This window comes from Montipora capricornis, chromosome 7 (assembly GCF_036669925.1).
Source record: "Montipora capricornis isolate CH-2021 chromosome 7, ASM3666992v2, whole genome shotgun sequence".
Classification (NCBI taxonomy): domain Eukaryota; kingdom Metazoa; phylum Cnidaria; class Anthozoa; order Scleractinia; family Acroporidae; genus Montipora; species Montipora capricornis.
In genome coordinates this window covers 45,449,232-45,458,225 of record NC_090889.1, presented here as the reverse complement: position 1 = coordinate 45,458,225, position 8,994 = coordinate 45,449,232, and the positions used below count along the sequence as shown (strand labels likewise).

Here is an 8,994-nt window from a genome sequence, read left to right as displayed (position 1 = left end):
GCAAAACTAGGAGCTACTGTTCTTTGTATTCCTCTACAAAACAGAGACGGTGTTTCTGATTATCGCTGTCCCGATGTTGGACTGTTGCTAAGAGAACGCTGATCCATAGCAAAAAATTTTATTTAAATCATTTATTAAGAACATAAAATTCCCTGTGGTAGAAAAACTATATACCGTCAGGCACAATTCGCATTGTCACAGAGGAGAGTGTTCTTAGCGTTGAAACTATTCATCGCTGCACTAACAGCCAAAACAAGTTTTCGGAAAAGGTAAGTTTTGGAATAATTGTTCCATTGACAGGCAATAATGCACTTTTGTCTTTTTCCAAATACCTTAAGTTCTCCTCTTAATTTTTAAAGAGCTTTTTTGGTGCAAATCTTTTTTCATTTGAATCAAACTTGTTTACGTTTCTTTCCTGTGAGTAAAATATACCTAGGCACAAATTTTATTAACACCTTATTCAATGCCTTTCTATGAAAGGCTTATTTCAGCATGCTTTCAAGTACCCTACTGTACTGTACTGTACTTTTACGGTCTTCCGAAATTCTACAACATTAGGGCATAACCGTTCCCGATGTTTGTTTTCTAACTAATTTAAAGAGGAACGCCATTCATGTAATTATTGAATGAGCAAGCATTTGTGTTGTGGGGAGCAATTAAGTGATCGCTAACATTACCTCTGTTTGAAGTGATTTTCGCACGTTTAAACGAAACATAATAGTAATGACAGTGAAACGCATAGGAAGATATAAAAAACAATGATAAATAAGGAAGTAGTGATATTTCTTTTAAACAAAACTCTCGGAATCCGATTCTTATCCACTGATTCTTCGGCCTTAATTTTGCTTTTATTTATTAAACTCCCTTTTTTTGTCCGACTCTACAAAACAGTGACAGTGTTCTTCATTATCGCTGTCCCGGTTTTGGACTACGGAATTAAGATCTACGACGCAACGGCAACGAAAACGTCATTTAAACTGCAAGTTCAGGTTATTAATCTTTTTCGTAATTATGTCGGTTTGTCTAACTTCTAAAAACTAGCGCAGTTTCCAAGAACTGAATAAGGAGATGCGGTGCTGAAGCTACGACAGAAAATTCAAATTCGCTGTCTTGTGTTCAAGTTTTCCGTGAAAGTTGAGAATTGGTCATTTCACGTCGCAGATTTGCCGAAAACGTGAAAGAAATGTACAAAAATAAAAAAAAATGTACGTGCAGAGCGTGCAAAGCTATTGTTCTTGCCCCTTAAATATGTAAACTTTGTGACGTTTTCGTTGCCATTTTCGCGTCGTAGATCTTAAACCCCCTACCGTTGCTAAGAGAACGCTGATGTATCGCAAACATTTTACTTAAATAATTATTAAGAACATAAAATTCCCTGTGGTAGAAAAGCTATATAAACACTCAAGAACAATTCGCATTGTCACAGAGGAGAGAGTTCTTAGCGTTGAAACTATTCATCTCTGCACTAATAGCCAAACAATTTTTCGGAAAAGGTAAGTTTTTAAATTGTCCATTGACAGGCAATAAATGCATCTTACTACCTTAACTTCTCCTCTTAATTGTTGAAGAGCTCTTTGGTGCAAATCTTTTTTTCATTCCAATCAAAACTTGTTTACGTTCCTTTTATATGAGGAAAAATATACCTAGGCACAAATTTTATTAACACCTTATTCAATGCCTTTCTATAAAAGGCTTATTTCGGCATGTTTTCAAGTACCTTCCTGTACTGTACTTTTACTTGAGAAATTCTTCAAAATTAGCGCATAACGGTTTCGATGTTTTGATGGTGTAGTGGCTTAGCATGCCCGACTAGTCATCATGGGCACGTGGGGTTCGAGTCCCGCTCAAGGCAGAAACCAATTTTTCAGATGAGTGGGTTGAAAGATGAAGTGCACTGTGCGTGCTTCTCTCTTCAGTTACTTAGATGTTTCTTTTCTAACTAATTTAAAGAGGAACGTCATTCATCTAATAATTACACCAGCAAACATTTTTCTTGTGGGAAGCAATTAATTGTCGCTAACATTACCTTAAAGTAAAGCGACCATATTTTAACGTCGATAACTCGTATTATACAGCAATTAAACTGACAAACAGGAGGTCGACGGGGCGCTCATTTTACTCTCCCTTCTCCATCAGTACTCCGTCTTACAGGTATTAAAAGCTACTTGAGCTACACTGTAAGGAGAGAAGTCGAAACAAGGATGTGAGATCATTGCTCGTATTTTTCCTCGCCCCTGCGGGGCTCGGAAAAATACTAAGCAACTCACAAAATACCCGCGCATATTATATGTTAAACCATCGAATAAGATGTACGTACAACAGTCACGGTTGCCCCCGCAGCAAGAAATACGTTCCTTCTGCAGGTACTAGAGCTGAAATTACGTAAAACAAAGAAAACAAAAGACAGAAAACAATGCACCTCACTTATCCAAACACCTAAAAAACAATGAAAATACAATGCGCTCCGGTACATGCAGAAGGAACCTAGAAATGTCTTGAACTTGTTCAACTTAGCCAACTACGACAAGATTATCCCCAGTGATCACTTTGTCTTTATCTTTTCTCTGTACCTTTCCCTTGGAAAATAGCTATAGCGTTCCAGACGACGGCCCCTATTTAGGAAATGGAGTTTTGAACGTATTTGGAGGCAAAACTAGGAGCTAATGTTCTTTGTATGCCTCTACAAAACAGAGACGGTGTTTCTGATTATCGCTGTCCCTATGTTGGACTGTTGCTAAGAGAACGCTGATCCATTGCAAAAATTTTATTTAAATCATTTATTAAGAACATAAAATTCCCGGTGGTAGAAAAACTATATACCGTCAAGCACAATTCGCGTTGTCACAGAGGAGAGTGTTCTTAGCGTTGAAACTATTCATCGCTGCACTAACAGCCAAACAAGTTTTCGGAAAAGGTAAGTTTTGGAATAATTGTTCCATTGACAGGCAATAAATGCACTTTTGTCTTTTTCCAAATACCTTAAGTTCTCCTCTTAATTTTTAAAGAGCTTTTTTGGTGCAAACCTTTTTTTCATTCGAATCAAACTTGTTTACGTTTCTTTCATGTGAGGAAAAATATACCTAGGCACAAATTTTATTAACATCTTATTCAATGCCTTTCTATGAAAGGCTTATTTCAGCATGTTTTCAAGTACCCTACTGTACTCTACTATACTTTTACGGTCTTGCGAAATTCTACAACATTAGGGCATAACCGTTCCCGATGTTTGTTTTCTAACTAATTTAAAGAGGAACGCCATTCATGAAATAATTGAATGAGCAAGCATTTGTGTTGTGGGAAGCAATTAAGTGATCGCTAACATTACCTTTGTTTGAAGTGATTTTCGCACGTTTAAACGAAACATAATAGTAATGACAGTGAAACGCATAGGAAGATATAAAAACAATGATAAATAAGGAAGTAGTGATATTTCTTTAAACAAAACTCTCGGAATCCGATTCTTATCCACTGATTCTTCGGCCTTAATTTTGCTTTTATTTATTAAACTCCTTTTTTTTGTACGACTCTACAAAACAGTGACCGTGTTCTTCATTATCGCTGTCCCTGTTTTGGACTACGGAATTAAGATCTACGACGCGACGGCAACGAAAACGTCATTTAAAACTGCAAGTTCAGGTTTATTAATCTTTTTCGTCATTATGTCGGTTTGTCTAACTTCTAAAAACTAGCGCAACTTTCCAAGAACTAAATAAGGAGGTGCGGTGCTGAAGCTACGACAGAAAATTCAAATTCGCTGTCTTGTGTTCAAGTTCTCCGTGAAACTTGAGAATTGGTCATTTCACGTCGCAGATTTGCCGAAAACGTGAAAGAAATGTACAAAAATGAAAAATTTACGTGCAGAGCGTGCAAAGCTATTGTTCTTGCACGTTAAATATGTAAACTTTGTGACGTTTTTCGTTGCCATTTTTGCGTCGTAGATCTTAAACCCCCTACCCTTGCTTAGAGAACGCTGATCTATCGCAAACGGAAAAGGTAAGTTTTTGAATTGTCCATTGACAGGCAATAAATGCATCTTACTACCTTAACTTCTCCTCTTAATTGTTGAAGAGCTTTTTTGGTGCAAATCTTTTTTTCATTCGAATCAAAACTTGTTTACGTTCCTTTTATATGAGGAAAAATATACCTAGGCACAAATTTTATTAACACCTTATTTAATGCCTTTCTATAAAAGGCTTATTTCGGCATGTTTTCAAGTACCCTCCTGTAGTTTCTTTTCTAACTAATTTAAAGATTAACGTCATTCATCTAATAATTACATCAGCAAACATTTTTCTTGTGGAAGGCAATTAATTGTCGCTAACATTACCTTAAAGTAAAGTGACGATATTTTAACGTCGATAACTCGTATTAAACAGTAATTAAACTGACAAACAGGAGGTCGACGGTGCGCTCATTTTACTCCCCCTTCTCCATCAGTACTCCGTCTTAGAGGTATTAAAAGCTACTTCAGCTACACTGTAAGAAAACAAGTCGAAACAAGGATGTGAGATCCGGGAATCTAACTGACTGTGCCATCCTTGCTCCTGCAAGGTGGCTGAAACCAGTTTCAACGCTTTCAAGTTACGTTCATATTAGCAGGATCGGCACGACAACATTGTATCATGTATTATCAATATTGTGGTACCAAATGAAACACGAATTACTGTTAAAGAAGATACAGTCATTATTGTGACGTAATATGTCACCGTGGCAACAGGCAAGTCCTGTAAAAAACACCCTTTATTTTGTCTTTAGTTGCTTATTTCTCCAAAAACGAACTTAGTGACCCCCATTTTTTAATTTCTAAAAAGCAATCAGGAGGGCAAGATGAAACTTTCTGCAAAGTTTAAAAAAATTCTTTGTAGTGGATTCAGAGCCACCTAAATTCTGTGAGTTTTTTGGGGTGGCTCTGAATCCGTTTAACAGAATTTCTGACTTTGTCGAAAGTCTCATCGTGGCCTTCTCGTCACTTTTCAGCAACAAAAAAGGAGTGTCACCGATTTATTTTTGAGATATGAGCAACTAAATCCAAATATAGGGAGTTTTTGCCGGGCTTTCCGGTTGCCAATGTAACTTATTACATCAGAATAATGATCACATCTTATTTGGAAATAGCCGGTGTTTCATATGATACCATAACATTGCTGTTAAGTGATCGATCTAAATAGAGTGTCTTCTAAGTGTTGAAACCCGTTCGAGCCTCCTTTAAGCGAGACACTATAGCAATGACAGTGAAACGTATGCGAAGATATAAAAAAAGAACATTGATGAAAAAGGAATTACTGTTATTTTTTTAACCAAAACTCTCGGATTCTTATCCACTGGTTCTTCGGCCTTAATTTTACCGATTTTATTGAAATATGGTAGACTTCATGAACTGGTAATTCTTAGTTAAGCACATCCTGTCCAGGGCTTTGTTGAGGCTTTGCCAATATTTATTTTGTTTTAAAGATATTTCAAGTTCTAAAGTTGTTTTCATCCCGTGCAATGTTTACAACAAGGGGCATTTAAAATAATTGTCCAATGTTTTTTGGTTCTGAATTGTATACATAATAAGGGTGTATTTATTAACCGATAGCTTCTATAGTCCTGCTTCGAATAAACACATTCATTTAAAAATGAAGTTTACCTAAACAACTGAAAAAAGTATCTCGAGAAACCCGCAATGACCGCAACCGAATGAGCTTTGTGTTTCTCTTCTTCAGTGAGTTTCCAATTTTTCCAAATTTAACTTAATATGAACCAGCGTGGTCTTAAACTGAGTTGTCTGTCTTACAGTGCGCCAGGAAAAAAAAATTAGAAAACAGTAAAGGTGTGGTAAGTCCAAGGTAAAATGTTTAAACATAAACCAAGAATACAACCCCTGCTTAGGTCCCTAAACGGACCTGAAATTGGAATTCATAACTCCCTCCTAGGAAAAAAAAACAAAACACACAAAAATAAAATTTTATTGGTACAATCCCTATGCGGACTCCTAAAAGCTAATGGAGGCCCTGCCGGGGAAGGGGAGGGGGAGGGGGGGGGGGTCCCATGTCGCTAGTCTGTCCTTTAAAATCTTCCCCCCAAATGCTCAGCCTCCCCCTTCCCCCCCCCCCCCCCAAAAAAAAAATATATATATATATTGTTATTATCGCAGTATGTAAGTAATTATATCGGAAAAATCATCCAAACGCCACAACGTCAGTTCACATAACTCAAATATTCCCTGTCTAAGGACACTAAATGACAAGGAACATGGAGTATTAGAAAAGGCTCTCCTTACAACAGGATCGGTTATATCGCGCTGTTTACTCTGTTTATGAGTTGAACAGCGACAGCATGGGCAAATTTGTAACAGAAAATCACGGATTAAGGAGACGCGGATGTACACACGTCATCAGAATGTGACGATCACTAAAAAATGAAATAAAATACCACTGTAAGACTTCTCAACATTGTGTCTTAAAATGCACCAGATTGCATCTCAGCGCATATCCATTCCGGGGGGGGGGGGGAGGAGAAGGCATGCTCCTGCACCACCTAGGAAACTCGTGGTCCTCGGCCACTCGGGATTAACCCGCCAAGCAGTAAATTCCAGATAGAACCCTGGTGGCGTGCACTTTGTATAGGTAATCGCATGGGGCCGAGTAAAATTAAGGATTAATATCACGCGTGTTTTCAGAAGTTGCTGAAATTGCCCGAGTCGGGCAAAATTTTCTTAACACTGTTGAGGCACCTCGAAAAACAGACACCTTAGCGGAAACACTCGTTCGCTCGGAAGCAAAACAACTGACAAACAGACAAGCAAGTCAACTTGTTCTTTGCGTCCAAAACGAGTATAGATGATTGTTATTTACATCCACTCGAGAGGAAAATACGAGTTTCATTCGTGAACAACTGTAACAACGATTAAACCAAATGTTAAGCTTCAATTTATTTTATTCACCTGTGTTGTAGAGGTTTTTACCACTTGCAAATACGCATCCGTAAACATAGCAAACGGTTTGTCCAAAGAAATCCACCAAATTTGAGCTACTCGTTCCTCCCGTCAATGGCAAATTGTTCTGTGACCTTTTTTGTTGACCTGCAAGATGTCGTGGTAAACTGAAAGCCCTTGACGAAAGGAATCATTTTGTTTTTCAACCACACAATCCCGCTACGTCGGGCGCCATGTAAGTCGATCCAAGTTTTAAGCTTTTCATGAAAAAAATCTTTTGCCCTTCTTCTTGTCACTCGAAAACTCAAATTCCAGATCATCTTTTAAAGCTAGTTTTTAATATTTATGCCTTTTCGGCGAATGCAGCGCGAATTAAAAGACAAACTTCGATGAAGACGAAGTTGTTTTGCTCAAACAGAAGAAACCAACTGAATGTGGAAGACGTACGTTCAGCCAATCAGGAGCGAGAATTTTTGGCGCTCGGCCAATCGTGAGCGAGTAATTTTGCCCTCTTCTCAAGCAAAATTAAGAAAAAATACCCTCTTCATTGACCAATCAGCATTCAGTAATTTTGCCCTCTTTGTTATTAGATACAATAAACCACAACAAAAAAAAAAGTGAAGTTTTGTTTTACCTTGATGTATTCGTCTTTGCTATGACTGGTATGTCATACACAACAATAAAACATTTCTATTGTCCGCAATCTTAAAATGAACTATTGTTGGTTTCGAAGTTTCCCCGCGATTCCTCATAATCTTACAAGTTGCTGATTGCGCAATTCTTTAATCACCTCCTTTTCCTTTTCAATCAAATTGACTTTAATTTCGTCTCATGTATGCATTGAAAAGGATATTTTCACTGCTTCATAGTCAATTCTAATGCTTTCCAGGAAAATTGTGTGAAACAAACTGACCTTTCAAATCGACGCGTAATAGTAGGCGGGAAGGAGATGGGGAGTTGAAGGTTGAATCGAGGCAATAAACACGTGTAATTCCACGAGGCTCATCAGATCTCATCAGATGTCTTTTACCTTCTTTGAACACCTTTGAAGCACAAAGAAAATTGACCAAAATTACTTCTGGCATATTTTCGGTCTTCATTTTATTGTCAAAACATGCCAAACCACCATTCCTTTTCAATTCCTTGGTCGCAAATTCTCGGCCTTGAAGTCGCTGTTGGAATTTTGCTGGGAAAGGATGTCATTCGTCAGGATTTCATTTAATGTGCTGTCGCTACGTTTTGGGCCATCTGGGGTTTAGGGGGGCTTAGGAAATCTTGTTTTCCCAGTTGGAACGTCCCTACTGGTTTTTCACGTTCCAGTTGCAATCTCCCGGTAATCGTTACCAGTTCCAGGCCCATGGCAATCAACGCCACTTCATAAACTGTTGTGTATTAGGGTTCGAAATACTACTATAGAGTACACAGTGAATCAGGCCAAGTGCTTTACACAATCGCTTTATTACAACTGAATCAAGTATCTACATGTACAATGATATCTTCACAATAATCACATAACTGCGGCTTAGGGTGTGCTAACCAATGACTACCGGTTACTTGACAGCTAAGACATAGCTTATAATAGGAATAAACACTACATTCCCCCACACTTACTCTAAAGGTGTATAATATAATCACTTTAATGGGTCGGATAATTAAGAATCAAAACCTACGCGCTGAGGAGCTTTGCGCTGTCGCGTTGGATAGCGTGGTCCGGCTTGAGATTGCGCGATTGCCGTTGCCTGCGCGGTTGCGGCGTTACCGAGTTTGCTAATTGGCTCTTTCGGACTGGTTTCTACGGTTTCCGATCGCGGAGTCGCAACCGGTGGGATTTCAACGACCGCTTTGTCAATCACAATATCTGGAATTGGCGTTACGCTAACATTTTCTCCACGATTCGGATGGACGATTTGCGATCCATGTTTCTGATGCATCTGGTCGATGTGGCGCTTTCAGAGTTGACCTCCGACTAGAACTTTATAAGAGACGGGGCCAGTTTGCTCTGTAACGGTGCCATCGAGCCATTTCGGTTCTCCTCGGAAGTTTTGCACTAGAACTTGTTCTCCCAATGCAAATTCTCG

The 8,994-nt window shown here is 38.5% G+C and overlaps 1 protein-coding gene across 1 annotated transcript in view; it reads left to right on the top strand.

The window, feature by feature from the left end:
• The first annotated feature begins 2,815 nt into the window (after nt 1-2,815).
• Nucleotides 2,816-8,994, top strand: part of LOC138057284 (SCO-spondin-like) — a 38,723-nt gene continuing 32,544 nt past the window's right edge. Inside the window, exon 1 of the mRNA XM_068903335.1 lies at nt 2,816-2,914. The gene's annotated coding sequence lies outside the window, so the exon portion shown is untranslated. The remainder of the gene's footprint in view (nt 2,915-8,994) is intronic.